At 45.4% G+C, this 22464-nt stretch overlaps 1 protein-coding gene across 1 annotated transcript in view; it reads right to left on the bottom strand.

The window, feature by feature from the left end:
• ZC3H3 (zinc finger CCCH-type containing 3) overlaps positions 1-22464 on the bottom strand; it is a 245607-nt gene that overhangs the window by 1027 nt on the left and 222116 nt on the right.

The raw sequence follows: 22464 nt of genomic DNA, 5'->3' as shown, positions 1-22464 counted from the left end.
TGAGATCATCTGCAGGAGCATCGCTGGTCATTTTTTTGAGTTGGGGAGTCTTGCTTGACAACAATGAGAAACTGAGCCTCCAATGTCATTGGCCATGTCCTGTGGAACTCTCTGCCACTGGAGATTCAGCAGGCACCCTCTGCACCAACTTTTAAACTGAAAACCTTTTGATTCCTCCAGGCCTACGCAGGCAATTAAGAATGCATCCTTCCACAATGGGTAAGTGATATTGGTTTTTAAATGTTTAATTGTATGTTTTAAAGTTTTTAGTGCTGCAAGCCCCTTTGTTATATATATATATATATATATTTATGAAACAGCGGCACGGAAATATTTTCATAAATAAACCAAAAGTGAAAAGGACACACACCCCTCTTGGCATTTGGGAAAGAGAGTGGATTGTTTGATCCTCCTCACCCTGAAAATGCTGCCTGACCTCAGCAACAGCTGCTCTGATGTTGCACCTCACCTGCTTCATTCCCCCCCCCTTTGCCACAGCTGTCAAGCCCACTGGGCTGCTAGTCCACAGCGAGGCAGGTACGCCGATGCCTCTGCAAAGCTCTTGGGAAAGCGAGGGTGTTGTGTTCTGGCTGCCTAACCTCAAAAAAGGACATTGTACCACTGGAAAAGTTTGAGAGAAGGGCAACCAGAAGGATCAGGGAGGGCGGATCGACTGCCCTAGGAGGAAAGGGTGCCGTGTTTGGGAGAAAAGGAGAGGAAGGGTCTTAGGTTCTAATAAAAGGGGGCTTACTTTTTAATTCAGGAATGAAACCTGATGCCCACTGTCATGGCCATTACCCTTCTCAAGAGCTATAGTGAATGGGGAACTGCTTGCGGGGAACCCCATCCTGCTCAACGTTGTTTACATTGGCAGGAGAGCTCAGCGGGTAGAGCATGAGACTCAGGGTCTCATGTTTCAGGCAAAGACGGGCTCGGTATCATTTCACTCAAATGGCTTTATGAATCACTTCAAAAAGGAGTAGATCCTCCGTCCAACCAGGTCACACATACAAAGCTGGGCTGGGAGAGGAAGGGAGGAATCTGGTAAGGGTTCTCTCTCAGGGTCGTGGGTTCGTGTCCCACGTTTGGCAAAAGGTTCCTGCATTGCAGGGGGTTGGGCTAGATGACCCTCGGGGTCCCTTCCAACTCTGCGATTCTGTGATTCTCATTGCCGGAAATCTGGGCACCTTAAGCCCTGCAGAGAAGGAGCAGCTCACTTTCAAACACTCCAACGCTCCTGGTTCCGCACACATTAAACGGCAGGGTGAATTAGCAGGATGGATGTGGCAAAGGGCTCAGGTTTGCTGACAAGGTCAGGCTGCTCAGGATGACAAAATGCAAAACGCTAGAACTGTCTCTCTGGAAGGAGCAGCATCCCGGGGGAGAGGATGGCGGGTCTTAACAAGCCAGGAGAGGCGGGGAAACTTTCTTTTTTTTTTAAAAAATACATTTTATTCCGATTTTCCAAATTCAACAAATTAACAAAACCAATCTTTTATACAAAATCTTATATTCACATCTTTTACCTTGCTCCGCCGAGCTATGACTTCCCCCCCTCCCTTCATGCGGTTTTCTTGTTAATTCCCTTTTTTGCAGTTCCTTTTTTAACATATTGGTCAATTCGTAAGGTTTATTTTAATCCTGTGAGAGTTTTTAATGATCTACAGTTTTTCTCCATATAGTCCACATATTTACTCCAGTCCTTTTGAAACCTTGTCTCCCCCTGGTCACGAATCTTGCATGTCAATCTAGCAAGTTCAGCATAGTCCATCATTTTTATCTGCCACTCCACAATTGTAGGTAATTCCTGTAGTTTCCATTTTTGGGCTAACAAAGTCCTAGCCGCGGTTGTTGCATACATAAACAGTGTTTGATCTTCTTTTCTAATCTCTCCTCCTATTATTCCTAACAAAAATGCTTCTGGTTTTTTTGGGAAGGTATATCTAAACATCTTTTTCAATTCATTATATAAACTTTCCCAAAATCTTTTAACTTTTTCGCATGTCCACCACATATGATAAAATTCACCATCTTTCTCTTTACATTTCCAGCAACTTTTATCACTCATTCTATACATTTTAGCTAACTTAACTGGAGTTAAATACCATCTGTACATCATCTTATATACATTTTCTTTCAAGGCAGTACATGCTGTAAATCTTAAAGTTTGATTCCATAGTTTCAACCACGCATCATATTCAATATTATGCCCCAAATCTTTTGCCCATTTAATCATCACTTCTTTTGTCAACTCATCTTTTGTATACCACTCCAACAACAGATCATACATCTTTGTCAAAAGCTTTGTTTTGCCTTCTAGCACTTCTATTTGAAATTTGGATCTTTTATCCTCAAAACCTATTTTTCTATCTTCTTTAAGCACATCATTTATTTGATGGTATTCTATCCATCCTGTTAACACTCCTTTAATGTCCTCAAAAGGTTTTAAACTCCATCCTTTTTCAGTTTTCGTCAAGATTTCCTCATACGTGGCCCGCCTCTTTTCCATATTTACTTTCTTAACTGTTAATACCTCTGCTGGTGAGACCCACCAGGGTGTTTTAGTCTCTAACAGCCTTTTATTTCTTTCCCACACCTCGTACAGAGATCTTCTTATCACATGATTCGTAAACCCGGTATGTGATTTCTTTTTGTCATAACATAAATATGCATGCCATCCAAATCTATTGTTAAAACCTTCCAAATCTAACAAGTCCGTATTCTCTAGAGTTATCCATTCTTTTATCCAACAGATACAGGACGCTTCGTAATAAAGTCTCAAGTCTGGCAGGGCGAATCCACCTCTTTCTTTCTTATCTACCAAAATCTTATGTTTTATTCTAGGTTTTCTCCCCTGCCAGACAAATCTTGATAAAATCTTTTGCCACTCTTGGAATTGCCTCGTACCTTTAACCACAGGTATAGTTTGAAATAGGAATAACATCTTAGGTAATACATTCATTTTTATTGTTGCAATTCTTCCTAAGAATGACATTTTCATATTAGTCCATCTTTCCAGGTCTTTCTTTATTTCCTTCCATACTTGTTCGTAATTATCACTGTAAAGATTAATATTCTTTGCTGTCATCCATATTCCCAAATATTTTACCTTTTTAGCCACGTCGAGTCCATGTTTTAACTGTAATTCCTGTTTTTCTTCTTTCGACATATTCATTGCCATAACCTTGGTTTTTTGTCTATTTAATTTGAATCCTGCCAATTGACCAAATTTCTCCATTACTTCTATAGCTTCTGCAACACTTTCCTTTGGATTTTCCAATGTTAAAACTAAATCATCTGCGAAGGCTTTCACTTTAAATTGCTTTGCACCTACCTTAATACCTCTAATTGTAGATAGGTCTCTTAATCTGATCAATAATATTTCCAGGACCATGATGAACAATAACGGTGATAAAGGGCAACCCTGTCTAGTTCCTTTTGTGATTTCAAAATATTCTGTTAGGGTGTTATTAATTATCAATCTTGCCTTTTGCTCTGAATAGATCGCCTCGATCCCATTCACGAATGTATTCTTCCCAACCATTGATTCCAAATTCCTCTTCATGAATTGCCAAGATATATTGTCAAAAGCTTTCTCAGCATCTACAAACATCAAGACAGCTGGTTTATCTATCTTGGTCTCCAGATATTCTATTACATCTATTATGTGTCTTACATTATCCTTTAGCTGTCTACCAGGAAGAAAACCAGCCTGATCCTTATGTATTATTTGATTTAAAACTTCTTTCAATCTCTTGGACATTATATCTGCAAAGAGTTTGTAATCATTATTCAATAATGAGATTGGTCTATAATTTTTGACTTCTAAGCCATCCGTATCCGGCTTTGGGATCAATGTTATGTATGCCTCTTTCCATGTATTTGGGATCTTTCCCCCCAACAGAATATCATTCATCATTTCCTCTAAAACTGGAACCAACAGTTCATTCAGTACTTTATAATATTTCGCCGTTAAACCATCTGGTCCTGGTGCTTTACCTTGTTTCATTCTCCCTATTGCTTGTTGTAATTCTTGTGTCGTTATCCTGTTATTTAGCTTTTTCCTCTCTTCTTCTGGAATTGGTTTCAATCCATATTTTCCTAGATACTCACTGATCTTCTTCTCATCTTCTTTCTTTTTGCAATACAAATCCTTATAGAATTTTTGAAAGGTTTTCTTAATCTCCTTTGAATCTTCCGTCGTTCCTCCCTCTGTTTTAATCTTAGTTATTATGTTCTGATTTTGACGTTTCCTTAACTGCCAAGCCAACAGTTTTCCTGTTTTATTCGCCGATTCGAAATTTCTTTGTCTCATTTGTTTTATTTTCCACTCAATCTCCTGATTGATCAACATGGAGAATTGTGTCTGTAACATCTTTATATTATTCTTTATTTGCTGATTCTCGGGTTTATCAATCAGGTTCTTCTCATTTTCCATGAGACATTTCAAAATTTCTTCTTTCTTCCTTTCTTTCTTTCGTTTCAGAAAACTGTTTTGCTGTATTAGAAAGCCTCTCATCACTGCTTTACTTGCATCCCATACCATATCCAGTCCGGTATCCTTGTATAAATTCCAATGAAAATAGTCTTTCAGGGTCTTCTTAGCTTTCGAGACCACCTCTTTATCATCAAATAAATCTTCGTTCATTCTCCACCTGAAGGACTTTTGGTCTTTGTTTTTCAATTCCATGAATATAGAGTTATGGTCTGACAGTGTACGTGGTATTATCTCTGTTTTACTCACCCTGGGCACTAGTTCCTTGGAGATCCACATGTTATCTATCCTTCCCGAACTCTGATTTGGTTCTGAGAAGAATGTAAATTGTTTAGTTGTAGGGTGCCTCAGTCTCCAAATATCCACTAGACCCAGGTTTTCTACTAGTTCAAAGAAGGATTTTGGTAATTTACCTTCATTCTTCCTTTTCTTGGTCCTATCCAATTCTGGCACTGTCACTCCATTGAAATCGCCCATAAGCATTATCTTTTGATCCATATATTCAGTCAACCTTTCCTCCAGATTCTTGTAGAATTCAGCCTTATTTTCATTCGGTGCATAGATTCCCACCACTAACATTTTTTCTCCCTCAATCGATATTTGAGCCGCGATTATTCTTCCTTCTTCATCTTTAAAAATCAATTTCGGATCTAATTTCTCCTTTATATACAAGACCACTCCTCTCTTTTTCTTTTCCATCGAACTTATAAACTCTTTACCCAACCTTTTATTTTTAAGAATATAACTATGTTTTTTTGCCACATGTGTTTCCTGAAGACAAATTATATCCAAATTCTTCTTCTTCAAAACATGATCAATTTTATTCCTTTTAGTCTTATTATTCAAGCCATTCACGTTCCAGGAATGTAACTTCAATGCCATTTTACTTCCTACTATCAGGAAGAGCAGAAAATTATTTTACTAAACTTGGTCGGGTTCTTTATTTAAATCCTTATCTTCTTCTTCTTCTTCCTCTCTCTCTGACTCTTGATCTTGGTCTTCTTCCTCTGCCTTTTCTTCTTCTTCCTCTCTTCTCTTTCTCCTCCTTCTTTGTGGTCTTGGGTCTTCTTCCTCTTCCGCTGTTACTTCTGCCAGAACAGCTAGTTCTGGGTCCAACTCTCCCAAAAATTTTTCGTACTTCCTCAAGAATTTTCCGATATCCTGTATACTTGTCAGCACATGTCTCTTCTCCTTATAATGAAACATCATTCCTTCGGGGTATTCCCATCTATGTTGAATTCCATTTCTCTTAAGCAAGGCCACCATTGCTTTATAATTGTCGCGTTTTTTCAAAAATCTTCCTGGTATCTCTTTAAACACAATTATAGGCTTACCACTGATGATTAGCTTGTTGGTGAAACTCAGTCTTAAAATCTCATTTTTCATCTCCATTGTATTGAATATCACCACACAATCACCAGGTGCTTTCCTTGCTTTGGCCTTTGCAGATTTCACCTTAATTCTAAATACATTTACAATTGTCTGACTCACTTCTTCATCTGTTTTTCCCATCCATTTTGCCAATTCAGCAATTATTCTCGATTTGATATCTTCTCCCGTTTCTTCAGGAATACCCCTCAATTTCAGATTCAACTGTCTTTGTTTCATTTCTATCAATGCCAAATTGTCAAGCATTTGTTCATGTGCCTTATCCAGTTTTTTCACTTTGTCTTTCACTTTATCCGTTTCCTTTTTAACCTCTTTTACTTCTTTTTGTGTCTTCTTAATTGAATCTTCCATTGTTTTGGATCTCACTGACAGATCTTTTATCTGAGTCGAAAGCTCTCCCACCGCTCCTTCAATCTTCTTGTCAATCTCTCCCAATTTCTTATCCATTCGCTGTTCACTATGTTTAAATTCATCTTTGATTTTTTGCCATAAAGCTTCTAGATCTTTAACTTCTTCTTGTTTAGAGCCTCTTCTGTCTAGGCGGGGAAACTTTCAGGCTGATGGAGGGGCTGCCCAGTGACTTTGTGGGCAGAGGGCCGGACTTAGGTTCGAATCCCAGCTTAGTTATGAAACCCTTTCAGTGGCCTGCAGCCACTTTCTCTTTCTCCCTCTGCCTGACCTACCTCACAGGGCTCCTGGGAGGATAAAATGGGGACAGAGGGAAACACATTGCCCTGAGTTCCTTGGAGAAACAGCAGGACAAGAATGTAGGAATAGAAGGAAGCAATACATTTAAGAATCCCGCTGAAAATATTGACTCCGGGCTACACTCCCCACACCTAGAATTTTAAAATGTGCTTTGTGCATTCAAAGAACTGATGGCTGCCAGTTCCCTCTGGGATCAGACCCTCTGCCACAGCAGGAGGAGCTTAGGAGCCAAAGGACGGTCGCTTTCTAGTGGCACCGAGGGAACAAGAGACCATCAGAAGAACACTGCCAGGTCACGCTCGCCTTTTGTCTAAACTAAAAAGTCACAAACCTATGATCAAACCTCTCCATTCTGAAGGAAATCAGCCCTGAGTGCTAACCGGAAGGACAGATCCTGAAGCTGAGGCTCCAAGACTTTGGCCACATGAGAAGAGAAGACTCCCTGGAAAAGACCCTGATGTTGGGAAAGATGGAGGGGACAAGGAGAAGGGGACGACAGAGGACGAGATGGTTGGACAGTGTTCTCGAAGCTACGAACATGAGTTTGACCAAACTGCGGGAGGCAGTGCAAGACAGGAGTGCCTGGCGTTCTATGGTCCATGGGGTCACGAAGAGTCGGACACGACTAAACGACTAAACAACAAAAAGTCACAAGCACTGTTCTTCAGATCAATGTTTTATGCGATCTCTCTCTGTTTGATAAAATGAACACATGCCTATCCTTTCAGACATCAGTTGCCCAGAGCAAGTGACTAAGAGGGTTAAGAAATAGTATCATTTCTGAGTTCTGTAGCTCTCACTTGCTTCTGAAGGTGCATTTAGAGCAGGGAGGGGCACCCATGGCTGTCTAGATACTGTTGGACTTCAGACACCCATCAGCCCCCAGCCAGCATGGCCAACTGCCAAGCATTATGGGAGATGTAGTCTAGTGACACCAGGAGACCCACCTGGTTTAGAGACATAATCCAGTGGCGTGGCGAGGGGGGGCGGGGGCGTTTGCCCTGGGTGCAAAATGGTTAGGGGTGCAAATTTTCACTTGTTTCTAAGTGTGTGTTCAGCACACGACCTCTCTCCCCCCCCCCAAAAAAAACAGAGCCCTGTTGGATCAAGCCAATGGCCCATCTCGTCCAGCATTCTGCTCCTACAGCATGTGAGAGAACCGCAAGCAGGAAATGAGTGCAATAGCAACTCTCCCCTCCCCTGGTTTCCAGCAAATGGTATTCAGAAACTGTGGAGTGAGCACAGCCGTCCTGGCTAGTGACCCTCAAAAGCCCTCTTCTCCATAAATTTGTCCATCTAGATTGGTGGCCATGCATCACTGCTTCCTGTGGGAGGGAGTTCCACAGTGTGAAAAAAAAGGACTCTCTTTTGTCCGTCCTGAACTTTCCAACATTCATCTTCCTTGCATGGCCACAAGTTCTGGTATCATGAGTGAAAAATGTTTCTCCGTCCAGTTTTGTAAACTTCTATCATATTCTCGCTCGCTCGCCTTTTCTCTAAACTAAAGAGTCATAAATGCTGCAACCTTCCTTTGGATCAATGCTTCACGTGATCTCTCTCTCTTTGAGAGGCTGGGATGCCCACAGGGTGTGCAAATCATAAATGAGGAAGGGGCTCAATCTGAGGAGGGGGGGGGAGTGCCCAGCTTGGCCCCCTGTAAAGGCTCAGATCGGGGACGGACGGATGTCTCTAAGGCCTGAGAAGCTGGGATGGGTTTTACATTACGTTGCCTGCCAAGTGACAAGGGTTCAGGTTTCCAAACTGGCCCCCCTCTCCACTGCCTGTAAAAGAACAAGGTACACCCATCTCAGCCCCGAACGTAGCCCGGGTGTCACGGCCCCTGCTGGGACGATGCTGCCTTTTGAGGGCCTGGGGCGGTTCCAAGAAGGATCTAGGCTTTATATTGGGAAAGGCCTTTCATGCCGGAGATTCTTCACGTGGACCCCGCTGGGCTCCCCCGCTGGGAAACCACGGGTGCCCTCCTGCAGCAGCGCCACCGAAGAAGCAGGAGGAACGTGGCAAAGTCTCGTAGCTAGCTCTCCTCCCCGCCTTTTAAAACTTGGTCAGACAAACTTTGGGCAGGGCTGTAAGTGGCGGTGGCATTGATGCATGGCTTTTTGAGCTAATTTATGTAAAATAAAGAGGGCTCATTTAGCACCTTTCCACCCTTAATATAACAACCATACATCAGAGGGAGGCCCGGCAGTCGCCCCCGACTTGGCCATTAGTCACCTGCGACGCCAGCTAATGCCGCGTAAAAGGAGTCAGCAGCGGGCGAGCAGACCTCTGGGTGCCCACCGGCGTGCGGGCATGAGAGGCACCAAGGAGGCAGCAGATCTGGCAAGGTCAAGAGGAGAGCAGGCATCCTTCTAGATCAGGCTTCCTGAACCTCGGCCCTCCAGATGTTTTTGGCCTACAACTCCCATGATCCCTAGCTAGCAGGACCAGTGGTCAGGGATGCTGGGAATTGTAGTCTCAAAACATCTGGAGGGCCGAGGTTAAGGAAGCCTGTTCTAGACAGTCTTCAAGGGCTTTAAGCAAAGGCTGGGCATCTCAGGGTCACTGTTGCACTGGCCACCCTTTCTACCGTGCATTCAGGGTTATCTTTCGTTCGGAGAAAAGGCAATGACAAGGTGTGATGGTAAGGTGTTTCTCAATCTTGGGTCCCCAGCTGTTGTCGGACTACAACTCCCATCACCCCCAGCTAGACAGGACCAGTGGGCAGGGATGATGGGAGTTGTAGTCCGACAACAGCTGGGGACCCAAGTCTGAGAAACTTGGTTATAAAATGATGCATAGCATGGAGGAAGAGGGGAGATAAAAGTTTTGCTCCCTCTCTCGTAACACTAGGACTTGTGGGCATCCAATGAAGCTGCATGTTGGAAGATTCAGGACAGATGAAAAAAGGACTTATTTGAATAGTGCATAGTTAAACTGTGGAACTCCCTCCCACAGGAGGCAGTGATGGCCACCAAATTCATGGAGGATTGATGGCTATCAGCCACGGTGGATGTGCTCTGCCTCTGTGGTAGCAATGGTTCTGAATACATAGAATCATAGAATCATAGAGTTGGAAGAGACCACAAGGGCCATCCAGTCCAACCCCCTGCCAAGCAGGAAACACCATCAAAGCATTCCTGACAGATGGCTGTCAAGCCTCTGCTTAAAGACCTCCAAAGAAGGAGACTCCACCACACTCCTTGGTAGCAAATTCCACTGCCGAACAGCTCTTACTGTCAGGAAGTTCTTCCTAATGTTTAGGTGGAATCTTCTTTCTTGAAGTTTGAATCCATTGCTCCGTGTCCGCTTCTCTGGAGCAGCAGAAAACAATCTTTCTCCCTCCTCCATATGACATCCTTTCATATATTTGAACATGGCTATCATATCACCCCTTAACCTTACAATTTGAGGGAAACTGCAGGAAGGGAGAGGGCTTGCAGGCTTCCTACAGGCATCTGGTGGGCTACTGTGAGAACAGGATGCTGGACTAGATGAGCCAATGCCCCTGATCTAGCAGGCAAATCTAAAAATATGTAGTATAAACACTGGCAACTGGGAAACACTGGTCTGCGAGCGTTCCAATTGGAGAACAGCCTTTACCGAAGGTGTCACGGGCTTTGAAGACACTCGAACTCAGGACACAAGGGAGAAAGGCCTGGAAACGATGCTTTATGAGGAACGGCTTAGGGAGCTGGGTATGTTTAGCTTGGAGAAGAGAAGGTTAAGGGGTGATATGATAGCCATATAATAATAATAATAATAATAATAATAATAATAATAATAATAATAATTCATGGAGGATTGATGGCTATCAGCCACGGTGGATGTGCTCTGCCTCTGTGGTAGCAATGGTTCTGAATACATAGAATCATAGAATCATAGAGTTGGAAGAGACCACAAGGGCCATCCAGTCCAACCCCCTGCCAAGCAGGAAACACCATCAAAGCATTCCTGACAGATGGCTGTCAAGCCTCTGCTTAAAGACCTCCAAAGAAGGAGACTCCACCACACTCCTTGGTAGCAAATTCCACTGCCGAACAGCTCTTACTGTCAGGAAGTTCTTCCTAATGTTTAGGTGGAATCTTCTTTCTTGAAGTTTGAATCCATTGCTCCGTGTCCGCTTCTCTGGAGCAGCAGAAAACAATCTTTCTCCCTCCTCCATATGACATCCTTTCATATATTTGAACATGGCTATCATATCACCCCTTAACCTTACAATTTGAGGGAAACTGCAGGAAGGGAGAGGGCTTGCAAGCTTCCTACAGGCATCTGGTGGGCTACTGTGAGAACAGGATGCTGGACTAGATGAGCCAATGCCCCTGATCTAGCAGGCAAATCTAAAAATATGTAGTATAAACACTGGCAACTGGGAAACACTGGTCTGCGAGCGTTCCAATTGGAGAACAGCCTTTACCGAAGGTGTCACGGGCTTTGAAGACACTCGAACTCAGGACACAAGGGAGAAAGGCCTGGAAACGATGCTTTATGAGGAACGGCTTAGGGAGCTGGGTATGTTTAGCTTGGAGAAGAGAAGGTTAAGGGGTGATATGATAGCCATATAATAATAATAATAATAATAATAATAATAATAATAATAATAATTTATTATTTATACCCCACGCATCTGGCCGGGTTCCCCCAGCCACTCTGGGCGGCTTCCCAAAAAACAGAAATTCTAAAATACAGAAATACATGTTCAAATATATAAAAGGATGTCATATAGAAGAGGGTGAAAGGTTGTTTTCTGCTGCTCCAGAGAAGCGGACACGGAGCAATGGATTCAAAGAAAGAAGATTCCACCTCAACATTAGGAAGAACTTCCTGGCAGTAAGAGCTGTTTGGCAGTGGAATTTGCTGCCAAGGAGTGTGGTGGAGTCTCCTTCTTTGGAGGTCTTTAAGCAGAGGCTTGACAGGCTTATGTCAAGAATGTTTTGATGGTGTTTCCTGCTTGGCAGGGGGTTGGACTGGATGGCCCTTGTGGTCTCTTCCAACTCTATGATTCTATGAAATGTGCTAAGAGGAAGGCCCGCTTGGCAAACCCTCACAGTGATCAACTCCCACCCGGAAACCAATGTCCCCACTGTGGAAGGACGTGTGGATCCAGAACTGGCCTCCACAGTCACTTATGGACTCATTGTTAAAACCGTGTTCATGGAAGACAATCTTGCTCGGCTACGAGGAAACGCCAAAGAAGCAGAAGCAGCAGCTCACGATAGTATCAGGGTGGCAATACATGACTTTGCTTTCAATATGGTGAATTTCAGAATGCAGAGGATCTTACGGGCTGCAAAGTCCGTGTTTCCAGTGCCAGAGGAGAAAAGAAGTTAAGAAGCAGCGTTGACTGCATCCGTGACACTCGCCCGAGCTTTGCTTGCTGGGGAGGAGAGAGAGGGGACCAGGGAGCAGGCAGGCAGGCGCTGGCCGGAAAGGGGAAAGGATGGAGGGTGCCCAGGAAGGAGCACGTAGAGATGCCCTCTCCGTTTTGGGCCATCTCTATTAACGGTGTACCTCTAGACCTCGATTCTGAAGGAAATCAGCCCTGAGCGCTCACTGGAAGAACAGATCCTGAAGCTGAGGCTCCAATACTTTGGCCACCTCATGAGAAGAGAAGACTCCCTGGAAAAGACCCTGATGTTGGGAAAGATTGAGGGCACTAGGAGACGGGGACGACAGAGGACGAGATGGTTGGACAGTGTTCTCGAAGCCACCAACATGATTCTGACCAAACTGCGGGAGGCAGTGGAAGACAGGAGTGCCTGGCGTGCTCTGGTCCATGGGGTCACGAAGAGTCGGACACGACTAAACGACTAAACAACAACAACCTCTAGACTAGAGGCTAACATTACAGATTATTAGACTTCCATAGCACGATAAATATGCAACGTGGTCGCTCCTGCAACTGCCCTTTCATCGGGGAGGGCCCTCAGAGAGAGAGAGAGAGAAAAAGAGATTTACAGCTGCAAGACGAGACTGGCAATATTTCCTGAGCCATAATATTGGCAGCTTTTCATTTATGCCCGAAGACGGTGCGGATAAAAGAAGACAAGTTCGAGAGGGAGGGAGGGAGGAGGGAGGCAACACAGGATGTGAGCAAAGGCGGCCGAGAGGGAGTTAGTTGCCATTCATGTCAGCCCCACTTTCCCCCTGGGGCTGGTGGCAAGAGGGCTCTTTAATCGCATTGTTTCTTCCTTCCCCTGAAGGACAGCGCTCCTCGTAAACCCAGGCACGGAGGGCGGGGGGGGGGGGGAGCGTGTGATGTTATTTATTTATTTATTTACGAGGCGCTATGAAATTCTTACAGACACACTGTAAAATTGTCTGTCAACATCCCCGCCCCAGAGTTCCCCCCCCCCGACCCTCCCCAACAACGAGAGGCCCTGACAGAACATTAAACAACTAAAAACTCTCATCTGTGTTCTGGCTGAACTTAATTATGAATTGCAAACAGAGAGGGGAGAGGGGAGAATTTTAAAAATGTACTAAAACGAAGCAACACGTGCGCGAGAAGAGAAGGGTGGGTGGGTGCCCAGAATTTTAACCAGATTTGGATTAATTTGGTTCCGCTTCTGCCCTCTTGCCCCACCCGCTTTGGATCATGGCTGCTTTCCCCAACCCTTGCCACACCTGGATGTGCGCGTGCGCAAGTACACACACACTCTTGCACACTCGCAGGCACAAGTTGGTACGGGAGAGAGAGCGGGGGGGTCAGTTAAATTTCTGAGGTCCTTATTAAGAACTTAAGGAAACTGAAAATCCAGGCCATTCCTGCCTTTACCGGCAAAGCACAATAACCCCAACTCTGGACTTGCATCTTGAGACTGTAAAAGAAATGGAAGCCTCTTGAGAGGCTCCGATAAAATGTCCCCTAAGTGCCACATTTAAAGATGCAGTGTAAAACAATGGTGTAAAAGTCAACAAAACTGGCTCTGTATGAAACAATAGAGAATGTTACTCAGCCAAAGGCTTGGTGGTCAAAGAGGAATGGTTTCGTCTGGTGCCTAAAGGCATATGACATACCCTCCAACGTTTCTCCAATGAGAAACGTTGTGCAGTGTGATGCAGCAGCTAAAAAAGCCAATGCAATTCTGGGCTGCATCAATAGGAGTATAGCATCTAGATCTAGGGAAGTAATAGTACCACTGTATTCTGCTCTGGTCAGACCTCACCTGGAGTACTGTGTCCAGTTCTGGGCACCACAGTTCAAGAAGGATACTGACAAGCAGGAACGTGTCCAGAAGAGGGCAACCAAAATGGCCAAAGGCCTGGAAACGATGCCTTATGATGAACGGCTTAGGGAGCTGGGTATGTTTAGCCTGGAGAAGAGAAGGTTAAGGGGTGATATGATGGCCATGTTCAAATATATCAAAGGATGTCACATAGAGGAGGGAGAAAGGTTGTTTTCTGCTGCTCCAGAGAAGCGGACACGGAGCAATGGATTCAAACTACAAGAAAGAAGATTCCACCTAAACATTAGGAAGAACTTCCTGACAGTAAGAGCTGTTCGGCAGTGGAATTTGCTACTAAGGAGTGTGGTGGAGTCTCCTTCTTTGGAGGTCTTTAAGCAGAGGCTTGACAGGCATATGTCAAGAATGCTTTGATGGTGTTTCCTGCTCGGCAGGGGGTTGGACTGGATGGCCCTTGTGGTCTCTTCCAACTCTACGATTCTATGATTCTATGAAAACAGGGACATTCTATTCCATAACAATAATTTTACTACTGTATTCATATCCTGCCCATCTGACTGGGTTGCCCCAGCCACTCTGAGCAGCTTCCAACATATATAAAAACATAATAAAACATTAAAAACCTTCCCTATACAGGGCTGCTTTCAGATGGCTCGAGGGTTGGACAACTCCATACTCGCCATCATTTCTCGGATGAAAATAGGGGCGTCTGAATGAAAAAATGGAACAATCCAAGATCAAATCAGAAACTGGGGAAGCTTCTGTAAATCCAGGACTGTCCCTGGAAAATAAGGGCACTTGGAGGGTCTGGTATAATAAATGTGGCAGGTGAGCTTCCCTGGGGAGAGCATTGTACAGATGGGGGGCCACTGCAGAAAAGGCCCACCCTCTGGACCTCTTGTGGAGGAGGCACATGAAGAAGGGCCTCGGATGATGACCACAGAGTCCGGGTAGGTTCTTATGGGGAGAGGCAGTCCTTAAGGCTTCCCCTGGCCTAGAGAGTCTGGCATAGCTATTTTAGGTGTTCAAATATGTCTTGAATTTCCTGAACATAGCTGGAATACTGTAATTCGAAACAGTGTCTGGGGGAAAATCCGAAGTGTTTATTTCAGCGAATTTCACAAAAGATATGCAAAAAAAGCTCAACAAGTAAAAAAAATAAAATCAACAACTTTTGTGTCCCGATTTTTCACTTTTCGCAATATGGCAGCCCTAATTAAGATTGAGCAGAGTCCCACAAGGATGGTCAATTAGGTTGGCGAGCACAGGGACAGCAGAGTCTTCTTTGTGGTGGGCCCACAGTTCTGGACCTCCCTTCCTGCAGAAGGGCAGAAGGAACCTTCAAGCAGATGCCTTTAAACCTTCTGGTTGCCTTGTCTCAAAAATGATACTGTAGAGTTGAAAAAGGTTCAGAGAAGGACCACCGAAAAGATCAAGGAAAGGATACAGCATTGGGGAACCATTTAGCTTAGAGAAAAGGCAAAAAAGAGGCGACATGATAGTAGGAGTTTATAAAACTATTCGTGGCTTGGAGAAATAGACAGAGAAAGCTTCTTCTCCCTCTCTCAACACCAGGACACCCATGGAAGCTGAATGTTGGAAGGTTCGGGACAGAGGAAAGGACTTGTTCATGTAGCACAGAGTTCAAGCTATGGAACTTGCTCTCCCAGGAAGTAAGGATGGCCACCGACTTGGATGGCTTGAAAAGAGGACTGGACAAATTCATGGAGGAGGAGAGGGCTCTCCATGGCTATTAGTCATGATGGCTCTTCTCTGCCTCCACAGTTGGAGACAGCAGTTGCTGGAAACTGCAGCAAAGGAGAGAGTGCGGCTCTTGAGAACCAATCCTGCCAACAGGTTGCTCGACTCGATGGGCCTTATCCAACAGGCCCATGTTCTTATGCTCTTTGACGACTCATCATGATGCTTCAGTCCATCTTAACACTGTTTTCTCTGGCACAGATTCCTGAGACTCGGTGCTTCCTTATGCTTCCATGTTCCACTGGGACTTTTCAATTATTGACATGTACTTTAAGCCCTAAAATGTAACGTATAAACCAACAAGGAGGAATCAAAATACTAGTTCTTTGGATCCTAGCTACAGAGCCCTTTGATTCCATTCCTTCCCCCCCAAACAGGACGCTTTCCAAATAAGGTCCCAGAATTCTGCAAAACCTTCTTCTGTCCCCACGATAACCCTGCAAGGTGGGCCAGCATCTTTCTGTTTGTTGCAGGTGAGGAACGGGGGCCAAGACAGTGACTTGGTCAAGCCCCCAGTGGGGTATTTAAACGCAAGGCCCCCTGCCCCAGCCCCTCTTTGGAGAATGGGAGGAGGGCCAGGGAAATCTCCCCAATTTCAGCAAAGAGACCCACAGAGTATTAATGGTCTCAGAATCAATACAGGATATGCAAAAAAAGGAAGACTAATCTGAATGAGTAATCATTTTGAAATGCAACACCATCCATTATAAAACACGAGGACAGCAAATGAAGGAATATCCAGAGAGCAGAAGCCCGGTGCCGCTTCAATGAACAGGCTTCGAGGTTTGCTGCCATTTATCAAAGAGTTTTGCAGGTTGGGGGGGGGGTTCGTTCTTGGGTGGCCCAATAAATATCCTCCATCGAGCTGAGCAAGAGGAAAGGACTATACCTCTGGCCTACCTCTTGGAAGGCAGTGTCCCTGCAGAAACTACAGCAAGCCCCCTGCCGCCCGCCCGCCCGGCTGCAAGCCCCTCGGTTAAAGTTCCTGGTAGAGCGTTCAAATTGTGCGATCCATCTTGGTGGCAGACGACGCAGTCACTCACTTGTTCCTGCCACCCTCCGTATCTCGGGAGCGGCACAATCTATCTTCCGGGAACCAGGTATATAATTTCTAGTTAGTGAAAGCTCCGCTAAGAAGCCCCTTTTTCATTATGATGATTGAACAGCTTCGAGCAAAGGAGACTGCGAGGCTGGGAAGGAGAGCGGGAGCCAGCCGCTGCGGTGGAAACCCGAGTCGCTTCTGCTGAGCTTGCCACGCCGGCGAGAGAATTCGTGCTTCCAAGATGCTCTCGTGCCTTTCATGAAAACCAACACACATTTTTTCCTGGGCCTGAGCGGCATGCAGACAAACCAGGCTTAAGAATGAAAGTGTTGTCAGGTCCAAAAAGCAGAAACTAAGCTGCAGTGCTCTGCTGAAATGGTTGGTTCTTCAACAAACAGCTCTCCCTAGGGCAGGCTTCCCCAATGTGTTGTTGTTTAGTCGTTTAGTCATGTCCGACTCTTTGTGACCCCATGGACCATAGCACGCCAGGCACTCCTGTCTTGCACTGCCTCCCGCAGTTTGGTCAAACTCATGTTCGTGTATGCCTGTTGTCTTTGTCCATGGAGTTTTCTTGGCAGGGATACTGGAGTGGCTTGCCAGTTCCTTCTCCAGGTGGATCACGTTTAGTCAAAACTCTCCACTATGACCTGTCCATCTTGGGTGGCCCTGCATGGCATAGCTCATAGCTTCTCTGAGTTATTCAAGCCCCTTCGCCACGACAAGGCATTGATCCATGAAGGGATCAATGCCCCAATGTGGCAACCCTCAGATGTTTACATCAACTCACAAAAACCCTGGGCAGTTGTCTCACCTCGGCAAGGATATTGTAGAGTTGGAAAAGGTTTGGAAAAGATAAACCAAAATGATTCAGGGGATTCATCCCTACGAAGAAAGGTTGTTGTTGTTGTTTAGTCGTGTCCGACTCTTTGTGATCCCATGGACCAGAGCACACCAGGCACTCCTGTCTTCCACTGCCTCCCGCAGTTTGGTCAAACTCATGTTTGTAGCTTCGAGAACACTGTCCAACCATCTCGTCCTCTGTCGTCCCCTTTTCCTTGTGCCCTCCATCTTTCCCAACATCTTGGTCTTTTCCAGGGAGTCTTCTCTTCTCATTAGGTGGCCAAAGTTTTGGAGCCTCAGCTTCAGGATCTGTCCTTCCATTGAGCACTCAGGGCTGATTTCCTTCAGAATGGGTAGGTTTGATCTTCTTGCAGTCCATGGGACTCTCAAGAATCTCCTCCAGCACCATAATTCAAAAGCATCAATTCTTTGGCAATCAGCCTTCTTTATGGTCCAGCTCTCACTTCCATACATCACTACTGGGAAAACCATAGCTTTAACTATATGGACCTTTGCCGGCAAGGTGATGTCTCTGCTTTTTAAGGTGCTGTCTAGGTTTGTCATTGCTTTTCTCCCAAGAAGCAGGTGTCTTTCAATTTCGTGACTGCTGTCACCATCTGCAGTGATCATGGAACCCAAGAAAGTAAAATCTCTCACTGCCTCCATTTCTTCTCCTTCTATTTGCCAGGAGGTGATGGGACCAGTGGCCATGATCTTAATTTTTTTGATGTTGAGCTTCAGACCCTATTTTGCACTCTCCTCTTTCACCCTCATTAGAAGGTTCTTTAATTCCTCCTCACTTTCTGCCATCAAGGTTGTGTCATCTGCATATCGGAGGTTGTTGATATTTCTTCCGGCAATCTTAATTCCGTCTTGGGATTCATCCAGTCCAGCCTTTCGCATGATGAATTCTGCATATAAGTTAAATAAGCAGGGAGACAATATACAGCTTTGTCGTACAGTGGAACCTCGGTTTATGAACACCTCGGTTTATGAATTTTCGGTTTATGAACGCCGCGGACCCATCTGGAACGGATTAATTCATTTTCCATTACTTTCAATGGGAAAGTTTGCTTCAGTTTATGAACGCTTCAGTTTAAGTACTCCGCGGACCCGTCTGGAACGGATTAATCCACTTTCCATTACTTTCAATGGGAAAGTTTGCTTCAGTTTATGAACGCTTACTCCGCGGACCGTCTGGAACGGATTAATTCACTTTCCATTACTTTCAATGGGAAAGTTTGCTTCAGTTTATGAACGCTTCAGTTTATGAACAGACTTCCGGAACCAATTGTGTTCATAAACCGAGGTACCACTGTATTGTCGAAACTGCTTTCCCAATTTTGAACCAATCAGTTATTCCATATCCAGTTCTAACTGTAGCTTCTTGTCCCACATAGAGATTTCTCAGGAGACAGATGAGGTGATCAGGCACTCCCATTTCTTTAAGAACTTGCCATAGTTTGCTGTGGTCGACACAAAGGCTTTTGCATAGTCAATGAAGCAGAAGTAGTTGTTTTTCTGGAACTCTCTAGCTTTCTCCATAATCCAGCACGTTTGCTATTTGGTCTCTGGTTCCTCTGCTCCTTCGAAATCCAGCTTGCACTTCTGGGAGTTCTCGGTCCACATACTGCCTAAGCCTGCCTTGTAGAATTTTAAGCATAACCTTGCTAGCGTGTGAAATGAGCGCAATTGTGTGGTAGTTGGAGCATTCTTTGGCACTGCCCTTCTTTGGGATTGGGATGTAGACTGATCTTCTCCAGTCCTCTGGCCACTGCTGAGTTTTTCAAACTTGCTGGCATATTGAGTGTAGCACCTTAACAGCATCATTTTTTAAAATTTTAAATAGTTTGGCTGGAATACCATCACTTCCTTGTTATTAGCAGTGCTTTCTAAGGCCCATTTGACTTCACTCTCCAGGATGTCTGGCTCAAGATCAGCAATCACACTACCTGGGGTGTACGAGACCTCCATATCTTTCTGGTATAATTCCTCTGTGTATTCTTGCCACCTCTTCATAAAGTTCCCTATGAGCATCTCTGGAGATTTTTTCTTTAAATCTTGCTTGTTTAGTTTGCCTCCAGGTGACTGAAAAATCCCTCATTTTCTCTATTTAATTAGGCAACGGTTCACCATTTGCACACAGGCTTGGGTGAAGGAGATGACTTTATGACCGTGAATTCAAAGCTAAAAATGATTGCCCAAAGAGCTGATAAACACACTTCTTAGAAATGCTACTAAAACAACTTATCCCTAGATGATAAATGCATGCCCAAATATTTCACGTTGCCTCTGGAAGATATTCACATATAGGCCTTGATTAAACTCGGGGTGAAAGGGGTGGGGGAGTGCCTGCGTGTGTGAAAACAGCCACCAAGAAGGTCTCCCCACGTGACATTGTTGCTCAGAGATGATGCATCACTTAAAACACCTCAGAGGCCATTCTAGGTTATTCTTAGAGGTCATAGGAGGACACAGAGGAGGAGGAGGAGGAATGCCAGTTGCTGGAAACCACGGGAGGGGAGAGGGCCCTTGTGCTTAGATTTTTCTTGCAGGCATCTAGTTGGCCACTGTGAGAACAGGAGGCTGGACCAGGTGGTTCCTTGGCCTGATCCAGCAGTTCTTCTTATGCTCTTAGTCAGAGGCACCAAGATATCCAGGGCCTTTAAATCTGCACAATGTTTTCAACTCCCCACTTCCATAGCCATGCTGCTGCACATGGCCAGGAATTGGCCTGTCCTTTCTCTGGAGAGGAGGTCCACAGAGCATCTGCAAAGACCTCGCTGTTCACCTCTCATGCCTACAAGGATGCAATCATTTGGGGAAAGGCCTTCAGCGGAAGGGGACATGCTGTGAATGCAAGAGGTCCCAGGCTCAACCCCCTGGCATCTCCCACTAGGGTTCATAAAACCATAGAATTGCAGGCTTGGAAGCAACCCCAAGGGTCATCTAGTCCAACCCCCTGCAATGCAGGAATCCCAGCTAGAGAATCCCTGACAGGTGGCCACCCAACCTCTGCTTGGAAACCTCCATGGAAGGATAGTCTGCCAGCTCCCATTCAGACGCGAGACAGCTTTTACCATCAGAAAAGTATTCCTGATATTCAGTCAAAATTTCCTTTCTTGTAATTTGAATCCATTGGTGTCGGTCCTACCCTCTGGAGCAGCAAAAAGCAAGCTTGCTCTACTATCCGTGTGACAGTCCTTTAGAGATTTGAAGATAATAATAATAATAATAATAATAATAATAATAATAATAATTATACCCCGCCCATTTGGCTGGGTTTCCCCAGCCACTCTGGGTGGCCTCCAACTAAAGACTAAAAGTACATTAAAACATCAGTCATTAAAAACTTCCCTAAACAGGGCTGCTTTCAGATGTCTTCTAAACATCAGATAGTTGTTTATTTCCTTGACATTGGATGGGAGGGTGTTCCACAGGGAGGGTGCCACCACCGAGAAGGCCCTCTGCCTGCTTCCCTGTAACTTTGCTTCTCGCAGTGAGGGAACTGCCAGAAGGCCCTCGGAGCTGGACCTCAGTGTCCAGGCAGAACGATGGGGGTGGAGACGCTCCTACAGGTATACTGGGCTGAGGCCGAGGCTGGGGTGAGGCCGAAGTTGGCTATCATGTCTCCTTTCCATCTTTATCACCTCTCACTCAGGGCAAAAGGTGATTGCTGATGGAACGCAAGCCATGCTGCCTCTGTTTCGCCTCTGTGGCTCAGCCTGAAGATGGAGAGGAACCCCCGGTTTCTCCCTGCAGATGATGCCCTGGGTACTTGCGCCTTGCCCCCAGGGTAAGGGCATACTGCCTGGGAGCCAGCTCTCATGGCCGTGGCAGAGAAAGGGGCCGCCAGATGTAATCCAGCCGGCGGAATGACGGAATCCCCCAAGCATTTTCCTGGCCGCTCGGGCAGGGTGGCGGTTAGCACAAATCTCCGGTGACACTGGGCTTGTATGCTTCACGGCCCCTCAATTCCACTTGTCAACTCGTTCACAAACACAATGGTTCCGTCTCGCGACTCACTGGCCATAAAATGCAGCAGATGAGCTCCCTGTTAGCTGACAGGATGCAGCCAAACATGAAGCAGGCAGGGAGTGATCCATTATGGGCCACCAGGAGCGGAAACCGACAGCGGCCCCAGGAAAGGCAGCCATGGACAGCAGCTCCAGAAAAAAGGGGTCTTGTCGGGGGTCTCCTCTGCCTCCTAGCATGCTGTTCCACTGTTCTCCCAAGAGGCCGGGGGCTCCAGTTCTGGCTGTCATGTGTCAGGAACTGTAGGTCTCAGTTCTGGCCCCTCACTTCTCTCGGTCTTTCTGCAAGCTCATGGTGTCTTTTTGCATGCACCTGGCGGCACAGTTTGGTATCCTGGGAATCATCATGTTTGCTTGAAATCAAAAGTCAAGGTTCTAGCTCTCACACATATTCTGCACTTGCGTGGTTTGAACACTTGGGACACTGAACAATACTTAGAACAATAAAAAAATTCCTTCAGTAGCACCTTAAAGACCAACTAAGTTTTTATTTTGGTATGAGCTTTCGTGTGCATGCACACTTCTTCAGATGCCTCTGAAGAAGTGTGCATGCACACGAAAGCTCATACCAAAATAAAAACTTAGTTGGTCTTTAAGGTGCTACTGAAGGAATTTTTTTATTTTACTTCGATCCAGACCAACACGGCTACCTACCTGTAACCAATACTTAGAACACTTTCTGTGAAGCCCTGCTGGGTGAGATCAGTCTCCCTGGAAATCCTGCTTGCAACTGACTCCTTCTGCCTTTGGTCTTGCCCTGCTCCAGCCCTGGCTTACAGGACTCCTGCTTATGTACCTGACCAGAAGCCAGACAGAGCAGGGTTTCCAGAGTGAGTCCCAAACCTGCTGAGATTGAAGGGGGGGGGGGCAAAGAGAGAGATATGCAACTACATTGCAGCTCTGTAAATTTGCAGTTCAGGCACCAGAGACTTGCCCTCTGTTTCTGGGGGCACCTGGGCGGCCGTCAGCAAATTACTCAGCCTCAGCTTCCAACCTGTAAAATGGGAATGG

Source organism: Zootoca vivipara, chromosome 8, assembly GCF_965207765.1.
Source record: "Zootoca vivipara chromosome 8, rZooViv2.hap1.1, whole genome shotgun sequence".
NCBI lineage: Eukaryota > Metazoa > Chordata > Lepidosauria > Squamata > Lacertidae > Zootoca > Zootoca vivipara.
This window is presented reverse-complemented; position numbering and strand designations above follow the sequence as displayed.